This window comes from Argiope bruennichi, chromosome 5 (genome assembly GCF_947563725.1).
Source record: "Argiope bruennichi chromosome 5, qqArgBrue1.1, whole genome shotgun sequence".
NCBI classification, from domain to species: Eukaryota; Metazoa; Arthropoda; class Arachnida; order Araneae; family Araneidae; genus Argiope; species Argiope bruennichi.
The window spans coordinates 128588485-128610241 of record NC_079155.1 but is presented as its reverse complement, the minus strand read 5'-3'; positions in this window follow the sequence as shown (position 1 = coordinate 128610241).

Sequence of the window (21757 nt, the reverse complement as noted above, 5' to 3'; positions counted from 1 at the left end):
TGAAATCAGCAGATTTCTATTCAACTAATTACTGCAAAACTGTCACACAATTTTTCATCTAATACACATTCGATAAAAGTCAAAGTTATCATTCATCGAATACATTTGGTTCAGCCACTGAAACCTGTGGTTACATTTAGCATTTACAAGTTAATTAGCATCTACAATTTAACATTACTTCTATATTATTAACAGAACTTGTACACCAAAATTTTAATCTTTACAATTAGTCCCAACTAATTAAAAATTTCTTTACTGAAATGCTTTAATAGCCAATTCTAAAATGCTACACTGAAATTTCAAATTTTACTTCAGTAATCGACAGTTACTTTTATAATAAATTTACTGCCTCTAGAGAAAGGAAAGTTAGGAAGCACTCACCGGTGTGCAGGATACTCGGAACACTTCGTCGGTTGGTTGATACCAGGTTGGAGGTTTAGGGAATTCCAATCGAAGTTGAGTCCACTCGTCGAACTTGTAGATAGAGAATTCCTTTCTAACTTGGGCCAGTACGCTCTTGCAGCTGAGCGATTCTTCCTCGCTTTGAGTTCCACTCGTCGATCTTGTAGTTGGCAATTACCACGCAACTTTTTAAAAGTAATTTTAACCTAGATATTGTAAGTTTTCTCAGACTAGAAATCTCTGAGTCTGAAACGCAAGTCCAGTTAGCTAATGATAGCTTACCGCGCAAAGTTCTATCAACACCACTGCCACCAAATATTAAAGCTGTAAAGTCTCGATCCAATAACAGGTAGCGTTCTGATCAAATTCTTTATTTACAGCTTTATTACATAAAAACAACTCTTTCTAATCTAGGTTAAATGAATGATGCTCTTTACAATACGAAAATTAAACAAGAATAGTTCCTAGAACAATTTCGAAGGAAACAATTTTACAAGAACAGCTAACAGGCTGTTGGCGTCTGAGGCTACTCCAGGGATAGCTCTCGGAATCCACCGAATTTGCTTCGGATGGAATTTTACTCAGAAGTCCGATTCACACGAAGCTTCTCTCCTTGGTTCACACGAAGCTTCTCTCCCCGTTCTTCAGAAAAATCTCACCTTTTATTTTCCTCTCAGACTCCCTGTTACCCAATCACCGTTCAGAACAACCTGAATCGTCTCTGGTCGCCCGTGGGAAATGTTCATTGATGATCCACCCTCCACCATGGGAAAAATGAAGGACATCTGGACATCTGGAGTGTTTGACACTCTCGCCTTTCGAAGACACGATTTATTTCCCTGGGAAACGCACGTGTGGTTCCTTATCTGGATTAGCACTAATTGGCCAGATGACCGTACTTAAAAGGAGGGTCTTCCATTTGGCAATCTGGAGGCGCTTAACACTGTGGGAGTTTCGTTGATGAAGAATGGCCCGGAATTGTAAATTATCGAGTGTGGGAAAAAGGAATGTCACAGTGGTCACCCAGGAAGAAGCTGAATCATTACAGTGCCATTTTCTGGTCATAGATTAAATAATACTTATATGTAATGATATTTCTTCATTTAATTTATATCCTAAATAGTTTCCTTTTTTTTTTCAATTTTTGAATTTATTTTATTCTAAAATTTTCTCTTATTTCTTGATCAAATCTTTTCATTTATTTATCTCTAACAAGAGCTCTAAAATTTTTTGAATCTGGACTTCTCACTCGATAAGTGAAGGGATGAAAATGCTTAGCGCTTACGGCATTCCTTTCAATGATATCTAAAATTTCCTTTCCTGTATCGACATATGTCAAAGAAATCCTTTTAAGAATCTGTTGGTAAAAGTATTAAAGGAAAAATTTCACACACTTTCGCTCTTGTGTTCTAGTACGAGTTTTCTTTGTTTCGGGTTCGTAAGAAGACAAGGGCGACACCATTCGTATTGTTCGTTTGTTTTAATTGGAAAAACAGACGGTACACAGAATTGAAAGAAAAATCATAGATATTTATTTGATAAAACTTTCTTGAAAATAGTTAACAAGACTAAAGGCTGACTTTATTATTATTATTATATAAATTATCCCTTCAACCCATATTTCACCTTCCTTGCCTTTCGCCATCGCTATCGTTTATGCGTCAAAATGTTATTTTTCCGGACTGCAGATTCCAAAATTTTATCAAAACTGGTCTCTGAATGGCAGGAAGTGGAACATTTTTAAAGGTATAGGAGAGGATTAGATCGGCAAAGACAACGATCGAAAGAAAATCATTTTCTTTCTTTGTTTCTTTTTCTTTGAGTTTAGAATGGTTGATCACTTAAACAGGCAGATATTGTATGAATTTCGAAGATAAGACATTCCATGCTATTTTCCAAGCGATGGATCGTCACATCCGCGATCACTACAAGCGGCAATTTCTATATATACACTCCATCCTTTAATTCCGAAGAGACTGATAATAAAATGTTACAAAATTCAGATTTTTCTATGGCTCACATAACGAAAAATATCAATTTGTGAAATATTCTTTATAATTGGTGGCGGAAAATTGGACTCTATATTTAGGGAGAGAAACGCTACTTCCAAATTTTGGGAGCAAATGTATAAGTAAAGTACAAATATATAATTTAGCTGTATGCTTTCATTTTATTCATAAAAGTCGTAGACATTAACTTATTCTACTTGAGATCAAACTTAAAAACAATATTTTTAGAATTTTTTTTGAACTTGTGAATTCGCTTCTAGATTAGTAAGATTATATTTATTGCAAATCGGCTGACTCACTTATAAATCACGAATCTTGCCAAATTTTTTATTAAAATATTTAAATTACGTTAAAAAAATTTAACCTTTTAAAAGAACCTTTAGAATTAAGCCTTTTCTTTACATTCGAAACTTTATTTATTTATTTATTGTGCAAATGATAATGAAAACAACTTGCTTAAAGGTGGCTCGAATTAAAACATTTTTTTTTTACTTTAATATTTTAAAATATTTTATTTAAAAGCTGTTTGACTCGAGATTAAATTAGAATGAATATGAAATATCTGGTTCCGGGAAATGGAAAGAAGGGGATGTGTTCCATTCACTACAGAAATTATGGATTTAATCCGGTCCTGTGTTGCTCTAAAGAGAAAAAATTGGGAAACGAAGCAGGATTTCAATTGCCCGACGCTATATTTGGAGCTCTGACAATAGGCGAGGAGTGACCTTCGTTCGATTGTCTTGTTTGCCGATATCTGTTCAGGCGATCCTTTTCGCTCAATGCTATCGCGTCTGCTGCTTACCTAATCTAAAAAATGGGGAGGGGAGGCAGCAAGTGATTCATTTGGATGCAATATATTTACTCTGAAGTCGAGATGAGTCTGGGCTACTTGAGAAAAATGTTCGCATTTTATCGTGCTTCGCAAATATGTGATGGATTAAAACTATTTTTTCCAAAGCTGCCAAAAGAAAAAATCATACTTCAAAAAATTTTTAATTCATTTTTAAAAATCATAATTTGAAAGCATTTTTCGCGTTCTATCATTTCCCCACATTTTATATTTTATCTCTTTGCGTACCTGTGAGATGAGTTCAGCGATATCATTTTCCTTCCGCGCTTCTGCAAATAAATATGTTTATTTAGAGTATTTTGGAACTAAATTTCAGAATGTGTTGTTTCTTTTTCGGCTAAAAAATAATCGTATGAGACGGAAAACAGGCCCGTAAAACCCGCAATATATGCGGAATCATATTCAGAAAGGGCCGATTAAGCAATGCGTGTTTTCCAAATAATTTATTTAACTTAACAAGAATGTCTGTTTTGATTTCTATCCACAGTAAAGAATTTATATGGAGAAAATACATTAGAAAGAATAAGAATGATGTTCCGAATATATTATACTTTCCCTTTATAGCGACTCAAAAATACTATTATTTTTTTCAATGAAAATATGTCTTCCTTCATGAAATATCGCGTATAAAATTTCATAATAATCCAAAATTTGGAATAATCTATAAACATTCCACTATTCAATTTTGCCGGGAAGTGAGTTTTCATATAAACAGAAAGGGTTCAATATTGTGAGACATGGAAGGGAAATATCAAAGGCGTAGAAATGCACTTTGATATCAGTTAAGACTAATATTTAAGTAAGTCGTAGTTAGTGCATTCTATTTCAAGTAGAAACGTCCAATCTCTTATTAAATTTATTTTTCTTTGACATTTAAGTTGCTTGAAATATCTACTCAGTAGAATAACTTTTATCTGATTCGCGAAATATTGCAAAATATCATTAATTATCATAGCATATTTCGACTTATTCAGATTGGTGCTCTGCGAACCAGTCATATTCAGTTGCATTCAATCTCAACACCTTTATCTTAATCCATCAGTATATTCACATTAGTTGAAAAAATGATTCCAGATTACTTCTTCTGTCACAGCAACCTCCATTTCTTACTGGGGAAGAAGAGAGAGAGAGATAAAATCATTGTTTTCAAATTCTTTCTTCAACGTCACGCTTTTTTTATAAAAAGAGAAGCAACATTTGAAACACTCTGTCTAAATTTAAATAACTTCGACAGATTATGTGGATGGATCATCGCGATTGTGAACCTGCTTCGAAGTTTGTGTCAACGGTTTGTCACTTCGTGAGAGTAAATAACGCTTCGACATCATAAGAATGTCGGGCCTGATCAGCCGGAGCGAAGCCATCTAAGCGAGGAACTGTGTTAGTGAGGAGCAAGTCCGTGGTTAGCCATCGCGGTTTGAAGGAAAAGCGAGACACATCGCACGTCCTCCCCACAGTGACGCGCCATCGCGCACGATGGGGAACTAGTTTTATTGTTTTTATGAGTTGAAAGGTCCGGACAATAGAATCTTTCTACCTTCGTCTGCTGCGAAAAAATCGTCTGCTGCGAGGTGAGCGCCGCAGCCGCAGAGCGGGAAGCAGGTGTGGGACGATAAACGAGTTCAGGCATCTCCGATGTTGAATAGTCATTTTCTTGCATTTCTATGTTCTTGTGTAAGAAATGTACAAAAATCTTCCACATGGGGAGCTTGAAAATTTCATACATCTGCGAGTTAGAAAAACAAGTTTATGTTTGTCTGACATGAGTCTGTCTGAAAAATGCAATAACGTAACACGTAAGAAAAGCAGCCTTTCCTTTTCCCCAAATAAATAAATTTCTATCAAATCTTGGACGAATGTGAATTGAATGAAATTTAGTGTATAGTCGTATGGAATTTTTTTGGCTTCAGCTTTTACATTCAAAGCTCAAATGTTAGATGTTGTATCACATCCAAAATTTAAAAATTTAGTGGCCATGCCAATTTAATTTTGAATATGCACAATCCTGTTCTCCTTTGGAAAGAAACTACTTTTGCACAAAAGACAGAGCTGATAAGAAATTTTTTTAAGTATTGCCAATTCATTTGAAGCCGAATTCGATTTAAAAGAAGTGGTATCTAAAAATCATTACAATTTGCATGACATTAAAAATTCATTTTTTATATTTGATAGTAATTAATAAATAAACAGAATGTCCACTCTTTTCGTGAATCAATAGCTAATTTCTAAACTGTTCTAGATGAAAAATTGTTTAAATGATGGGGAGATACGGATAATAACTTTTCATACTGTCTTTCGGGCCATATTTAGTAAAAAATTGCTTACATTTTAAAACATATGATAACCTACAATTGATCTAGTTTTAACGGTTTAATCTAAATGTGGATCGTACAAAAATGTATTTTAAAGAACTATTTAAAAAATATTTGGATAAAAATAAATAGTGTTGATATTTTTTTAATTGGTTTATATATTCAATAGTAAAAGTTAAAATAGATAATCAAATTGCATATGACTGATAGAATAGAATGCGGCTTATTCGATAAGAAACATAATGGAAAAACTAAATAATTTTTATTAAAAAAATAAAGTAATATTTAAAATATGCTTATAATCAACGATTCTTGCCGTTAACCTTTAAAATCTTCGTTACGTTCATGTTTATGAACTGTTACTGTTCTGTGCTTCATTCTTGACCACAAACACAAACAATGTACACATGACAGCAACAAAAGCATTCACACAGTGAGCGCCTTTTTAGTTCAAATATAAACAGCCTGTGTTTAATTATAGGCCTGGAATACACACAGTGTTTGAATTACAGTAACAAAAGTATTGACACATATTCACCTTTTTAGTTCTAACCAATCAAATGAAAAACAAGTGTTCTATATAAGCGAATGGTATTCATATATAAAAAAAATTAAAGATAACAAATTGTTACAATCAACTGAAATGTTGAATCATAGAGGAAGGATTAAAATTTTTTGTTTCGCCATCGACACTTGGTTTGAGATCTATGACATATAATTATTGTTTGCATTCAGAAACATAAATATTTTCGTATCATTTCGCTCTGAAACAATTGCAAAACATTAATTATTAAATATCGAATTTAAGAAACGACTGACGCACTTCGGAATAATTCATTAGTATTTGAGTGCGTTCACGTACGAAACACGCAGTTTCAGGGTCGTTCACGGGCGACCTTCTGGTTGGATCACGGGCGCTTTGACCTGTGGATAGGGTGGACGAATTCAAATTCATTTGAGTCCATTCTTTCACAGATCACCAGATCCGAACTATGAAACTGAAAGCCAGTCATCCGGTGGAAGCGGGTCAAAATCAAAGCATAATCCAGACGAAATGATCATTGTTGCGAGTCACGTGATTAAATTCACACACAAAAAAAGTTTAATCTCTTTCTCTCTTTTTTATCAATGCGCAAGTTTACTTGAAGAACAGCAATATGCTTTTTCCCTGGATGCTATCGCATGTAATACTTTCACTAGACATTTAAAACCAAGAGTACGAATGATGGTGCCTGAGTCAGAGGCGTAGTGAAGAGGGAGGGGTATTCCAGGAAAAACTCAGATGTCTGCGTTCCTCTCTTAGAGAGCCCCATAGAGACGAAACACTAGCCACCGATTTTCTGCTTCCGTTAAAAAAATATGCTTCTACCTTTTTATAAAACCAAATATTATCAAGAGATAGAAAAAAGAAACATGACATTTGAATACTGCGATACGTGCAATCCAAAGAATGTCTCTATTGGAATACTTGGAAAGCAAATTCTTCGGAAAGCATATAAATAAACTCTACAGTGGAACTATGTCATTCTTTCTTGCCAGCATGAGAAGCGCTATATTGCTGTCGGTAGTGAAAAATTGGCTTATTTATTATTTTACTTAAATCGAAATCCCATCTTCGGAACATTAAGTAAAATACATTTTGTTACATTCGAGAGAACAAATTTTCTTTCTTTATGCAGTCAATCTCCAAACACTTCACTTATTTTATAGCTAGCCCGTGCATTCCGCGCAGTACAGTGTGAGTAAACAGCATTCCTGTGACTGCACTGCCTGAAAATCCTGCATCACCCAACTAAGAGGAATGTAGCACGTGAGCTGCCATTGCATGGAAATCATTAGTTGACGATTTACTTTTATCATCGTAACTTACATTTGAATACAAATTTAACCCGATGAATCATCCAATTTGACATTGTTCTGCAATTAAAAACACTGACGTGGCACTTGCAAAGACTTTTGTTTCGCCTTAAGTGGCCTGCGCTTGAACAGGAGGAGGAAAAAAAGGTTTGAAAAATCAGTGGCAATCGAGTAAACATTATTCCAACTATCATCGCTTCCTGGCGACATGGATCCGAAGAATTCTTCACTTTTGCCAAATCCGTGCTTCGAAATCCGAGATCCCCTTCAAAGTTAGATGAATTGCTTTCAGTTCATTCGAACAACGTGCCTCGTTGTTCGAATAATTATTTATATCCAGCCACCGTAAGTGCTTTGCTTGAATTGTTCTTTTCACCCGCGAACCTCAGGCGGAACTCACCTCCCTATTCTTCCTCTCTTCACTGGAAACTATTCCCATTTATGGCTGAAGGAATTTTGCGAATTTAAGTTTGGTATATAATCGTCGATGCATCCACGACTTCCTTTGAGGTCACTGTGTTATCCTTTGTTTTTAATGCCTTAAATGACCAATGGCGCAAAAAATATTAATCCCACAAAGTGACGCAGATATCATAATAGTACAATTTTTTGATGTTTAATTTAGCTTTTCGTGCTCTTAAAGTTTAAATGTTTGTAACCCTTTCTCACTACCTTGATGATGTGCGAGCTGGGGTGTGGCGAGCACCTCTTCTGGGGATTACGCAAACAAAAATGTCGACTCTAGTGCTGAAGGTTGCTGACTTAGAAAACAAATATTTTCATAGGGTCTCATTTACAAACGTGTTCGCGCATTCTGAAGTGACAGACTTTATTTTTAATTGAAAATTGGAAGATTATATTATGTACCAGATCTATTGCTAAAACTTTTCAATAATTTTTCCTATGATTAAGAAGTTTAAAAAGTAATTAGAAAGCAGAGGAACAGAAGCATGAAAAATACTTAAGAATAACAATACGGTAAAAAAAAAAAGCCAAAAATGATGATAAACACAAAATATTTTATCAAAATTGATCTATGAGTAATAATAGATTTTATAGAGTTTTTCTCTTAAAAAAACTTTATACATTTACAGTTTTATACAGTTACTTATTTGTTTGTAATATCGCAAATGCCAAATCTCCCACTATGGCTTTTAAAGAAAAATGCAACACTGATTAATCAAAATCTTCCTCACTTATGTTTGCTTGAATAAGATTCAAAACCAATCTTATTTTTCTAAATTATCTTTCACAGGATTTTATAGATAAAGGTGATGTTTGAAGGATCGAACAAACTTTAGAAATAAACTGTAAACTATTACACAATTTAAATGCTACTTTTAAAATACCTACTAAGTTAAAAAAATAATGGAATTTACAAAAGTTGTAATTTGATAAGTAAACATTCATATAATTTTGGGGGGAAACTCCGAATAAGGTTCTGTCATCCATTTTATTGACTCATGTAAATAAGTATGGACGGACAAAGCACACTTCCGTCTTAATGAAAAGGCGAATGGCCGTGATTGTCGCATCTAGGAGGTAGGAAACCCCCGCGGTGCACGCCAAAGCCTTGCATGATGAGAAAGTGACCGTGTGGTGCGAATTCATTGCTTCATTCGTTATCGGACCGTATTTTTTTTTTGAACGAGGGACCCTTCAAGGTCTTATCATTGTTCCTTTAACTGGCAACGGTGTCTTGACGTGTTGCAGACTTTCGTAATTTTTACTTTTCAGCAACCAGGCTGCCTACAACCATATTCATGCAAGATGGAGCCTCACTTCACATCGTATGATCGGTCCAACAATTGTTGAGGAAAACATTTGCAGACTCTCGAATGATCAACCGATGGTCCCCATCAGTTTAGCCATCACGATCACCCGATCCTAATCATTGCGACTTCTGTTTATGGAATTTTTTGAAAGACAAGGTATACTGAGAACTTTTAACAACTGTGTTGAATTTGAAGAACAACATCCTCCGAAATATTCAAAATATCCATGTTGATCATCATCGTTCAGCTGTAGAATGCGCAATTTTCCGGATGGAGTGTTTTGTCGAATATAATGATTTGCATATTAAACATGTTTTAGTAAAGCACAAATCTGCATGTTTAATACATTACGTCATGCATAGAGATGAATTTATTTTTAATAAATAGCAAATTCAATTTTGTAATTTTGTATTACTTTAGTTTTATTTTATTTTGCCCTAATATTTTTTTTATTCTGTATTAACTAATCTTTTTTTTTTTTTTTTTCATTTCAAAAATCTCCAGCGAATCCTCTAAAGTATCTGTTGTCCAAATATTTTTCTCTTTGGACTAGTAGAACAGCCTCCAGGGCCCTTTGAGTAGCGGAAGTTTAATTTTGACAACCCTGTACTTTCACAGAACAAGATACAACATTTTCTCCATTACAGTAAATTTGATTTTAAGGATGAACATCCAGTTTTCTGCGATTTTTAAACCGCATCGTAATTGATGGTACTTTCTTTTTTTCACTTCATGATTAGCACTGTATAAATGATTCAGGGTGTTTATATTTATCGGGTTTTATAATTCCAAAGACATTATATTGAATTCATTTATTTTCCTGAAATTCTTTATAGTAGAAGGTTTTTATAATGAGTCCGCTTTTATTTATTTTGTAAATTTCCTTTACCCTCGCTGAATTCATGATGCAACCTCTTTCTTGTTATTTTTTTAAATATTTATCTCTGCTGTTTTTAGATTTCATATATTAAAAGAAGAAAATTATCTTTTATTAAGATAATATTATTTTCATTAAGATTAGAAAAAAATGGAAAAAAAAAATTAGAAAAATCCTGGGGATGAGAACAAAGGCGCAGAAAACAATTAAATCAGAATCAATATCATAGGAAAGAAAAGCTCCTGAAATTTGTTAAAAATTAAATTGTATTAAAGAAACCGAATGGATTTTCTTTGGAAAATTGTTTAAAAATCTCTGTAAGGAAAACTATTAAATGAATGAGTTTAGTTAATTAATAAGAATGGTGAATTTAATTACATTTATGTCCTAGTTTGAAGCAACACAGAAACTATTTTAGATTTGTTCTGCTGTTTCTATAAACCGGGTAGCCGTCTTGATAGCAAATGAAAATTATATTTATTTTTCATATGTTCAGCAAAATAAAGGTGTTGCAAATCTTCATACGGGCTTTTTCTTTGTCTTTCGTGAGAAATAATAAGAAGGAAAAAAATCTTGCTTAAACATATTTTGTTAAATTTTTGAACATAATTATTTCGAATTAATATATATCATCCATTTATGGTATAATTCTTTTTTTTACTACCCAGCTTTGGTGCAGTGGTCGAACTGAAGTAAGGTTTCGAACGTTGCGCACAATGTAATAGGTTTTTTTCTACGAGAATGCTTTCCAAGAAAAAAAAATCTTTTGTAATCAATTGTTTTTAATTAATACTCATTAAAATTTTAGTTTCAAAATAAATGTGAATCATTTTTCTGCATTCCTTGTTTGAGGCAAAAGTTGGAAAAAAAGTGCTGAACGCATTACTTCCTTTTAACAATAAATGGACGTTCATTTCCTTTACAAGTCTGGTTTCAACCACAACCTTAGTAATTCGATCTTCTGCTTTCAACAATGAAGCTAACATGCAGTCCTCTGTTTTTTTATTCGTCAGGAGACCCTTTCTAAGGGTTCCAAGTGATCAGCACTTCAAATCGCACTGTTTTCTCATGACGCCCTCTGGTGAACAACCTTGCAACAAAGCAACAACAGTTCTCAATACCCACGTGCATCGAGAAAGCATTTGTGTAAAAAAAAATAATAATAAGTGGGATTTTTTGAAAGCAAGACTGAGACCGTGACGTCACACACATTACTTACGGTTTGGTCATAATGAGCAGCTTTGTTGCACTAGAGACCCCCTTGTGGTGAACGCTTTAAAAGCAGAAAACAATGGGTAGTTTTCTGCTCTGCTAAATAGCAAACGCTCAACACTTAAAGGCTTCGGGTTTTTTTTATATTCGTTTTTTCCCTCCCGAGTTTTAATAAAAAAATTTGATAGCAGCCTATATTAAAAAAAAAAAATCCTTTGCACCCCTCCCCCCCACCACCATCACCACTCGTACATAGAGATTTTGGGTGTTTTATTGTTAAAAGCGGCGATAAAAGATATTTCCCCCTCTCTCTCTCTCTCTCTCTTTTTTTTTTTTTTTCTTCCGCAGTCAGCTTCTCGCAATCTGCAATTACGATCCGCGGTTGAGACTCACCAGACTCCGAAAGCACAAATTTCTGGAATCCTGAAGAGAGGGCGCTGGGAAGGTCCAACACACTCCTTCGCTCTTCGTGTATGAATAAAGAAACCGCTTTTCAGTTCTTGTTCAAGAAATGTTTAATGAGTAAGTCCCAAAATTAGATCCCGACATTTGTATGTATCGTCAGCATGAAGGAGCTGCACTTGGAATTATGACTACCTATAAACGGGATTTGTCGGTTGGGGGGGCAGACGATGAGAATTCGTTTGCTTTGCCAATATCGATGATTATTTCGAGGCAGAAACCAAGTCCCGATTAGTCCGTTAGTTTCGGAAAAATAGCAAAATGTCGGAAGTTGAGCCCTTTTTCTAAGTTTTGGTCGAGAATTCCATGCTACTTAAATGAATGAAATCTTTTTACATAATGTTTTTAAAATTTTAGAAGTAAATGGAAGGCTTTTATAAAACTTAAAAATGTCCAGCAATCTGTATCCCTGCTAAAATTGTATGTTATTTTTGTTTAAGATATTTGAGGAATTGGTTGCCTTTCAATGCCATGCATCAGTGCTGATGCTTAAAAGGATTTATCGCTTCATTAAAACTTTCCAACGGAAAAAAAGGGTTACTCACTGCAACCTTACAAACTTACAAAAGAAACAAAGTTAACTTTTTATTTGTTAAATGCACTACTTTTTAGGAAATGTAGTACTAAATCCTGAAAACAGGATCTTAGTTAATCTAAATTCCTCTTTCGAGACTGCAGGAAAGGGTCATTCAACCCCTTTGCAAACTTTCGAAAAACACCAGTATGATAATATTAAACCCCGACCGATGGAAAGGGCATCACTTTTATGTTTCACGTATCTGAAGTAGAATTGCCCGGATCATTTCAAACGGACAGCTCTGCTGCCAAATCTGACTTGAAATCCGTTGAATAGCAAAAAACCATTGTTGTCCGCCACAGAGTTATGAAAGCAAAACGAGAAATAAAAGAATGGAATTAAGTCTTAGTGTGAGATTCTTAATCGGTATGAGAATTTACCTGAAATGAATCAAAGCAATTCTGAGGTGAAGTTGATAATTTTACTGTTTCTTATTTGTAAAATTTTGAAAATTTATGCGCTCAGTTTGAATAAAACTTAGCAATAAACGTTGAAGATTCCGACAGAAACAAATGTATTGAAGAAAACCCTCCGATTAAAGCATTCAAGTATTTCATGTTTTCAAACACCGGAGTGTAGCATCGTTCCACAATTTAAAAAATAATAATAATGCAAGTACAAATATTATATCATTGAACTATTAAGGAATAATTGTCGATAAGGAACAATTTATGAATTTTTAAATATTTTTTGTAATAAATTGAAGATAACCCTCAGGTAATTGTTTTTACTCCTTTCTCTTGATGTCATAAAAATGTAGTTCATTTTACCTGATTCGTCTAATATTATTCAAAATTCTTAAGTGATCGCACTGAATATGAGTTATTATGTGGTAGCGATTACAGAAAACTTTCGCTTCAAGAGGAAGTGAAAGAAGAATTCATCTTAAAATACCATCTTCACCAACAAGTAAAAAGTTTTTTTTAAAAAATTCAGTTAGCCGCTTTTCTAAATCTGGAAACTGTCATCCTAAATGGATTAAAGTTTGCAGCATGTGCATAAATAAAAGACTTTATGATATTTAAAAATGTGCTAAGTGTACGGTTATTGAAAATATACAACGATACTTGCCGATTTCTTGCTGTATTCCTACGTATCTTCATCTTGTAAGCCGGCGTCATTACCTTGGCCAGGTTTGGGAAAATTTGAAATCCGAATGAAACTTTTGATGATTTATAGCCTTTATTATCGTAAACAACTATTTATATTAAGAAAAAAGAAAAGATAAGAAGTAAAATCTCTGAAAGACCGAAACAGTCATCTCATATAATTCACCTTTGTTCAGAATGGATATATTCTAAAAATAATGAATAGAAATCTTCATATAGTTCCAGCTCCAAAATTCGGTATACATTCTTTGATATCCTCTGATGGGTGCGTTTCCCCACATAACCGCATATGATTAAATGTCATTTTTCTGATAAATTTTTCAGTTACTTCAGAATAGAGATTATTCTCCGTGGTATCCTGAAAACAAAGTTACATTTTTAATAAAATATATAAATTTATGTAACTAAAATTGCAACTCAGACAAAACTAATTTGTACACTATAAAAAAAAAAACCTATTCAATGGATTTCCGATTCATTTTTTTCACTTATCCTATGAAAAAATGCTTGGAATGTATAACAAAATATTTTGACATATGAATATTTCAGGGTCGTATAGAAGATCCGATAGAAGAGCGTATAAAATCTAGTTAATCATTCCATAGAAAACACAGGTGCATATAACGAAAGTTGAATTTGATAAGAGAATGCTACTGACAATGCCAAAGTAAAAATTCCTCTGAACTGCAAAAAAACCCTCCTAAAAACCATAACATTAATTGAGAAACTTGTTGCTGAGCAAGCTGTATAGGATGCCTATTCAATAATCAATCAATAAAACTGTGGAAAGTGTTGCTTAATGTGGAGAGCTCTTTACTATTTCAGCTCCTGACAGGAATCGGGTGTTGTTGAGGAATCAGGGAAAAGGAAAGTTAAAGACTTTTTTCTATGTGTCCTCACATTAAAAAATTCCAGTATCGGTATGAAACCTAATTCTGTATGCTTTCAGTAGAATTTGACGTCGGACAATTTCAAAAGTTCAAAATGAAATTCCCTAAACTAAGAGCTAAGGGTGTGTTTCTATGGTATAAGATTAAAATACAAAAGTTCAAAAGACTTCCAAATTCCGAAAAACATCATGCTGCTGCTCATAAAGTAGGAGCAGCTGATGAGGAAATCGCTGCCATTTTTTATGCTGGATCATCCACTATTCTATTCTCTTTATGAAATGAGACCCGCTTCACAATATTTACCAAATTCAAAGTATATATAGTTGCATCTTGATCACTACCCTTTAACGGAAGTACTGAAGCTACTTCGATTTAAAAAGCGGCTTAAAATACCTAAATAAAATAATTAGCATCTTAAAATATTGTTTCGATATCTTCGTGACATCGAACACCATTCAGAATATTCTACAATATCTTGGAGATATCTTACATTTTCTTGTGTCCACTAGATTCGAGGAAAGCATTCCTCCCGATTGATTTGTGGATCAGAAGTTATAGCTTCCCCCTGCTTCAGCAACAGCTGAAAAGCCCCCGCAAGAATCCTGCGAAAGAATCCAAGAAAGGCTCTTCGCGATTTTTTCCAACTGTAGAGGCGCGCCATAAGACATTGAAGTCTGCCAAATGAGAAGGGCTTTTAAATGAAATGTTATGCTGTTTCTTATGGCACTTGTCATGGACAAGCCCGTTGTTTGAAGGCAGCGATTTTAAGCCGGTGAGGGAAGCATCTCTTGTTTTTATAGTAACGCCAACTAGGGCCAAGAGTATGGCTTTGCTACTCACGCATCACTCATTCACTTGCACAACCCCTTTTTACAGGAGGGCACATTCACACATCTCACAGATAGAACAAACATGCCCAAACCGGGACTCGAACCCAGGATACTTAGATCAGGGGGAAGACGCGCTACCCCTATGCTAGGGCGCCGGCATGAAATGCTATTTCATACATTGAAACTGTTTTTTTTTTTTTTTTTCTCCTTAGTACATCTCATGTTTTATCTTTTTAATATGTATCTATATTTGTAATAATGCTAAATTGTGTGTGTGTTGGCGCTCTTCAGGCCAACCTACAGCGTTCAAATTCGGCACATGTATACTTTGGAGGTCGGAAATGTGCACCTCGAAGCGATTTTTTTAAAATTTCTAATTAGAATATGAATTAATTAAAAACTAAGTGAATTTTTTTCGTTTTTCCGCTATAATTTCCAAAAATATTACAGCACAAAATTGATTTTTTACATCCTACTGAAGTTCAAAAATAATTTTTTCGGCGATGCTAAGGTTTTAACCTTAGTTAAAAGTGAAAGTGTCAAGAATATTTCACGGAATATGATTCCTTAGGACCAAAAGACTGTATAAAATTTAGACTTTACAATTTTTTGAAGTATACTTCGATACTGAAACAAAATAAAATATTGTTATTGACGCCATTTAAATCCTTTTGAAAGTAAAACTAAAAACTGAATTTCATGATGAATCCGAGAAATGTTTGTTGAATTATTCTTGAGATATTATATAAATTATGAAGATTATTCTGTAGTACACATAAGACTCAAATGCTGAATGACGTTTGACTGAGAATTGAAATTTTTAAAAAAGGCTTGATTTCAGTAAAATATGTTTTTATATTAATTGCAATTTAATCATTCCCACTTTAATTTATAGTTGAAATTTTACAAGAGTTGACAAAAAAAAAAAAAAAAAAAAAAGAGAAATACATAGTTCATTATGGCTTCAGGACTTTATAAAAGTATAAGTGGATTATATGACTATCAGAAAGTTAAGCTTAAAAATATTAAATATTATATAAAAAATGATTATACTGAAAATATTGATGAAGAAGCTGCTAAAAGACTTAAAGTATTTAATTTAAAATGTTAACGAGCATTAAGATTTGCAAATCGGCTGGTCGCTAAAGGCGGTTAGTAAATAATAAAAATACGTGACCGTGAAGATTTTAATTTACTAGTTGATTAATTCGCTGAAATTAATATATTATTTGGGCACGAAATTAGTAAATATCCATTCGTAGGATGTTAGGCGAAAGTAATTAGTTTAATGGAAATCGCTATAATCATATACAAAAATAGATTCAAATATAAGATCTGATATTACATCACATACAAATAGCGGTGTTTTACATTATGAAAACAAGATCAGCAATCCTAAATAGGTACTTTTGTCACAAATAGTAAAAACTGAATTTTTTAACATCACATTGTACATCGAACGCCCATAATTTCAAACATTGAATTTCAGTCCATGTAGATTTTCTTGTATTTGAATTTATTTCCTGTTAAAAAGTTTCAAGGAAAAATTGCTGTTTATTAATTGTTCGCAAGAAGCGTGAATAAGTCCAAAATTTTGAAGTTTCAGCAATAGCCCATCTATTGCATTAATTTTTAACCCATTTAAGCTAAAAATTGGTGCAAGTTTTAAGTAAATAAGTTGGTGTAAGATCAAATCTCTTTTTACATGTAAATAAAGAGATTTAAGAAGTTTTCAACATGCGAATTGGAAGGAGGAAATCCATTTTTTCCTGATATAACGGAGTTTTCTTCCCTCGGTGGAAAAAAATAGATGTCTCTACTCAATCTTGTCGTTCGAAATAGCTAAATGAAAGACGATATCTGTCTTTCATTGTTACTAATTCTATTGTTCCTAATAAATGTTACTAATAAACTTACTTACATTCTATTCTTACTAATAAATGCATTCTATAAGCAATGGAAATTCTATAAGCAGACTCATGTTTAACACTTGGTTCTTTTTTATCGATATTGCGAAGTTACTAAAATGTAGACATTTTAGCATTTTTTTTTAAAATGGAGCTGCTTGTTATTTTTTTCATTTTTAAATACTTCTTGTTCATTCGAAGCTATAACTCTGAAACTGTTCTCCCTCATTTGCAAAAACTTATGGTGATCGGATTTTAAATAAATAAATCATTTAAGAATATTATTTCATCGTCGTGCATTATTATTGCATTTCAGAAAGAAAGATGTGAAGCAAAAATTGTATCAGGGATGGAATTTTGAATAAACGAAGAATTTATGAATACTGTTTTGTCGTAGAGCATTAACAGTGCAAACTAAGTATTTTTAGATTTGAAACAAAAATTGTAACATAAATGCTATTAAACATGCACGTATTAGTGTATCGATCTAAAATAACTATTTGAAATCAAAAATTGAAAAAATTACTTTGTGTTATATTTTACGCGAATTATGTAATTGAAGTTTAAAAATATTTTGCTGTATTTTATACATTTCTTAACAAAAAAGAAAATCGCCAAGAACTTTTATGCAGTATTTAAATAATAAAATTACTCAAACAGCTTCATAGAAATAGAAATTAAGAAATTTTGTTTTAAGAGGACGGAAGCGTGAGCACTCAATGTTAACACGCATTTTTCTCGTATCGAAATGGTATCTCAAACAATAAGAGGCGTCATCAGCGCTCGTTTCCTGCTTGATTTACGATACTTTTTAGTCCTTTCGGGCCATTAAGTAAATGCAGAGTTCATGGGAAGCAGTTAGTTTCTGTTTGACGAACCATTACTAATCAGTGATTAATAAATCATTGCTCGATCATTATGATAAATGGCATATTTAATGGAAATTTCAGGGCGAGGGTCGCTTCAATGCAAACAATCACGATTGATGAATGGAAGGAAGTTTCATCTACCAAGTTCCTCGTTTCATCTGTCAGTATCGTGTGCTGAGAGGCGGCGAGTGCTCTTTCCTTGATCTCCAGATGGTCTTAGGCTGAAGTGTCGTGTGTGTGTGTGTGTGTGTGTGTGTGTGTGTGTGTGTGTGTGTGTGTGTGTGTGTGTGTGTGTGTGTGTGTGTGTGTGTGTTCATTTTAAACAAGTGACTCCAAAACTGGATTCTGATTTCTTGTTCTTACTTTATAAAACAATATAGTAAATTTCATTCTTCTAGCTTTTATTTAAAGTTATTGTGTCTGTATGAACATAGACTGGCAGATTTTTCAGAAGACGGATTTTGTCTAGTTTTTACATTAATCAACAATTTGAGTGTGAGTTTTTTTTTTTTTTTTTTCTTAATTGCCTTATTCACATACAGAAAAAATCACATATATAATTTTAAAAAATTGCTTTTTCCGAATTCAGGGAGCTCTAAAATAAGGAGATTTATTTGTATTTCCAGGTTGAATTTTATGATAATTACAACACTTTCTATTTATGCACATCGTACACGACAAAGTAAAATTTGGGTTTCAATAAAAGCTCTTCTAAACCTCAGTTCTCCAAAGGGAACACGAAGATATTTTAAAACAAATTCCAAAGTTGTTTGCATTTCACAATTTCTTTTCTCTCTTCTTTCTTTTTTTAACTCTGAGAAGTTCATAAAAGAGGAGACTTGTGATATTCTACAATATTTATTCCGCAAAATGAATGCGAGCTTTAATAGGTCAAACGGATCCTTCTACAGACCTTCCTGTGCAGCTAGCTGAAGCATCTATCTATCTGCTGAATACTTTTAAATTACAGAAGCTGCCGTACGATTAAATTTCATGATTTCTTTTCATTTCTTAGGACTTAAGTTGAATTACAGAAATATCCTCCTGGAAAGCAATCCTCCATTTTTCTGCGTTCTAACCTTGGGAATATGGAAAAACTTCATTCGTTTGCCGATCGTGCTGCCATCTGATGAAATATATTTCAGCTGCTTATCATCATGGCAGTCTTCAAAATCATTCGAATCAGTTCATGCTCAAAATGTGCGACTCGAAATGAGCAAAAAAGAAAAAGGGAGAAAAAAAAGAAAAAAAAAAAAGAAGAAGAAGAAGACGACGAAGAAGAAAAGATGACATTACAGCCAGCATCGCCTTTTGAATTTTGAAGCTCTAGGCACAAATTAAAGAGTAAAGGACCTCCATTTAATAATAGTAATAATTAATAAACAGAATATTTAATTTTTCAAATAAAAAATGAACTTATGCCACGGAATTTACTGTCTAAGTATCAATATTAAAATTGTAAGTGATTCATATTAATGAAGGGAAAAAAAACCCCAGAATCAATGAAACTTAATTTTTCTTGCTTATAAGTTCTAAGGAATGTCAATATAAAATTATGCCCCAGTCATATTTCAAAATATCGTTCTCCCCATTTTTTTAACTGTAGTGAGTTAGGTCTTCTGTGAATTACTTCTATTTAATTGTTACAAAAAAAAAAGTGCTATACAGAATAACTTTCTGCAAACAATGAAATGAAGCAAGATTATTTATCACTTCGATCAAATGCGAATTTAATTTAAATTGCAATGATTGCACTTAAATGAACTAATCATAAAACCTACATTAAACCGAAGTATTACGTACGATTCAACAGTAAATGAACTGCTTCGAATACTTCTAACCTGAAACTAAGCAAGCATGATTATGCACGAAGTTAATATAATAATACATCAAGAAGAAAAAAACTCATTTGCATGCGAACTATGTTACCTTTCAAATTCAATTCTGAAATATAAATAAACCCTCACAGGTGACAGAAGAAAGAATCATAAGTATAAAAAAAAAGGAAAAATGACATCTGTTCTTTCTTATAAAAAGTCCGAAGAAACGCCAGGAACTGAACTTGCTTCCTTCACATAAAGAGAGGCTGCAAAATGTTGAAACTCTCGTGAAAAAGCGAGGGATAAAGCGAGCGTATTTACTAGTATCGAAGAAGTTTAATGTTAGAAAAAAATTCATCGAATGTTGAGTAAATTTTCTTGAAGCCATTATGATCGAAATAACTCCATTGTTTGCAATAATTCTTTAAAAACACGAGCCGTCTTTGACGATCTGCTCGTCTACCAGCAATATTGGTTCTGTTTAAATTCAACGAAATATCTTTTATATTACTTGTCCTTGGCCGTGAACATTATGAGACCTCTCTTTTCCTAAAATGATAAATTTAGTTTCAAGTTTCAGCCCATTTTTAAACGCCACAAAAAAGTTATTTTAAGATATAAGCTTTATTTTACTTACTTGCAATGTAAGTGTTTCGAAATTGTACTTGAAAATGTACTTGTTTTTATTTATTTCATAATACGTGACCTAATTTCATAATGCCTAATACGTGACCTAATTTCATAAATGTTTTTCTTTATAATATTTATTTCATAATACGTGACGTAATTTGTACATAATTTTGAAATTTGGTGCTTATAAATGCTGCAATAACAAAGTGGAAGTAATGAAAAAAAAATTAGAATTAATTGCAAAGTAATAAGTAATGTAATACTATAAGTAATTCTCAATAATTTAGAGCGTTTTGCTCATAGATTGCATAAAAAGGGCAACAAATATTAAAGCAAAACTCCGTTATTAAATTGACGAAATATATGAACAGAATCTTTAATAGCTTTCAGAAATAGAAGAAAAGTACGTTAATAATAGCGTACAATGAAAGTGGCTTAAATTTCATTGCAACATTGAAAAGTATTGTTGCAAACAAGACATAAAAGTATTTTTAAAAAACTGTCAACATTCAAGAAAAAATATTTCATGAAAACATAATAATTTTGAAAATTAAATTTAAAAGGGTGTAAAAAATCATTTTTGCGTCATTATACTTTTGAATGTTGTCAACGAATGAATGAATTAAAATTTCAGAAAATTTGCTTCTAATTGAACATTTCTATGGCGAAACGTATCAATTCCAATAATATGCTCTGAAGAGTATCAACATATGAACGCACGCTCACCTGCTTTTGTATCGGTATGTGTTATTATGTTTTTCCCACCAAACTGTTGCTTTCTTGGCCCTTGGCTCAAATTAATTGAAATACGTTTATCGTCAGACCCACCTATCGCGTAATTGCATTTCTTTGGTGGCAACAAACGTTTCTGCTTTCGATTTAATTTGCTGTTCTCATTAGAAGTAATATTTTATATTTATGATAAACTTGTATAACTCCCAAGGATTCTATTTCCGACTTTAATTCTATCAGATGTTTATTTTTTTTATTTTTATTATTATTTTAATTTATTCAGATCCTTTTATCTTTTTTCAAGAACAGGTGACGTTAAGCACTACTGTGTTTGATGACATTTCTTAGAAATTTACATTTTGATGTTTTTTTCTAATCTTCACTCTTCTAACATTTTTTGGTGGTGTCAATTATTCACTGAATTCTTGTCTGTGAGAATTCGGTCTTCAAACAATGATGCAGAAATTTCCCCCTTCCCCAAACCTCGGGACTATTATCAAATTCCGCAGCGTTCGTCAACACAACACTTAGGAGTGACACCCGCAGAATTTGCCATGAACCCGGTCGTTGTGAGGCTAATAATAGGACTTTCCAAATCTTGGGACTGTTTTAGAAGTTTCGAGTGCGCGGCTCTCTT